Source organism: Gopherus flavomarginatus, chromosome 5 (genome assembly GCF_025201925.1).
Source record: "Gopherus flavomarginatus isolate rGopFla2 chromosome 5, rGopFla2.mat.asm, whole genome shotgun sequence".
NCBI lineage: Eukaryota > Metazoa > Chordata > Testudines > Testudinidae > Gopherus > Gopherus flavomarginatus.
The window spans coordinates 43,267,765-43,269,436 of record NC_066621.1 but is presented as its reverse complement, the minus strand read 5'-3'; positions in this window follow the sequence as shown (position 1 = coordinate 43,269,436).

The window sequence follows — 1,672 nt, the reverse complement described above, 5'->3', positions numbered from 1 at the left end:
GACCAAAGCCATCTGGAGACAGCATGTGGACAGGGGTCAACATTACCAGAAGCAAGGCTATTGCAGAGTGAGCAAGGGGGAACCCAACACAGCGAGAGCTCCATTCCTGGACCGAGCTGCAAGGAGGCGCACTAGTGGTGAGTGGCAGTGCTGATACCTCTTGTGACATTATGAGTGTAATATAATAATTCATTGGAAGGTGACAGGGCCAGAAAGTTAATTATCTCACAGACTGAGCTGACCCATGGCCCAGCTTTAGAGACTGGTTAGGAAAATATGTAAATGACTAGAGCTTTGAAATGCAAGTCTGCATCGGTAGAGGTAGGTAGAGGAGGAAAGGGGGAGAAGTGAGGATGCGGAGCACCTCCCCCCTCGCCTCCTGCCCGCAGCAGTCAGCTGGCTTGCAGCGTTCAGAAGGCAGGGGAGGGAGGGGGAGACTGCGTGCTGTGTCCTTGCTCCTCCTCCTCCTGAATGCTGCAAGCCAGCTGATTATCGCAGGCAGGAGGCAAGGGAGAGAGGGGGGAGGAGCGAGGACACAGCGTGCGGAGTAAAGGGAGGGAAAGAAGAGGATGGTTAAGGGTGGAGCCTTGGGGGAAGAAGTGGCCTGGGCAGGCCAAGGGTTGAGCCCCTCCACCCTGGTGCTTGCAGAGTAGGGGAAGCTGCCGCTGCTGCTGTGCAGCTTGCTTCTCCTAGCCTACAGCACCTTCAGCCTCCTTGACTCCAGTACCAGTGGAGTAAGGCGGGGGCACCTCCCAACTATAGTACTGTACTGTACGGCAAAAAAAAATTTCCCTGGAACCTAACCATAGGCGGCAGGTTATATATGTTTGCAGTGCTCGAGCACCAGGAACATTCAGGGCTGGGGGCCCTGCTCCAGCAATATTTGGAGCTGGGTCTCTCCCCTGGCCCTGTCTGGATCGGGTCCTGGCCCCTGTGGGTCTCCCCCTGCCCCGCCACGTCCCTGCCTGACAGAAAGCAGCGCCGTGCCTCTCTCCTGCCTGCCTAGAGCTGCTCCTGGCAGAACTGGTGTCTGCTGCCCCAGGGTCCTAGTGTCCACCATTCACCAATGGCAAGGCAGGCTGCACTTACCCTGCCCTTCTGCCCCAGCCCTGAGCCTCTCCAATGCCCCAAACCTCTCATCCCCAGCCAGAGCCCTCATCCCCCTGCAACCTGATCCTCTGCCCCAGCCAGAGCCCTCATCCCCCCGCACCCTGATCCTCTGCCCCAGCCAGAGCCCTCATCCCCCCGCACCCTGATCCTCTGCCCCAGCCAGAGCCCTCATCCCCCTGCACCCTGATCCTCTGCCCCAGCCAGAGCCCTCATTCCTCCGCATCATGAACCCCTCATCCCCAGCCAGAGCCCTCATCCCCCTGCACCCGAATCCTCTGCCCCAGCCCTGAGCCCCCCGCAGCATGAACCCCTCATCCTCAGCCCCAACCCTCATCCCTCTGCACCCTGATCCTCTGCCCCAGCCCTGAGCCCTCCAGCAGCATGAACCCCTCATCCTCAGCCCCAACCCTCATCCCCCCGCACCCTAATCCTCTGCCCCAGCCCTGAGCCCCCTCGCATGAACGCCTCATCCTTAGCCCCACATCCCTCACCCCAACCCTCTGCCCTAGCCCTGAGCCCCCCACATCATGAATCCCTCATCCTCAGCCCCACAGCCCACACC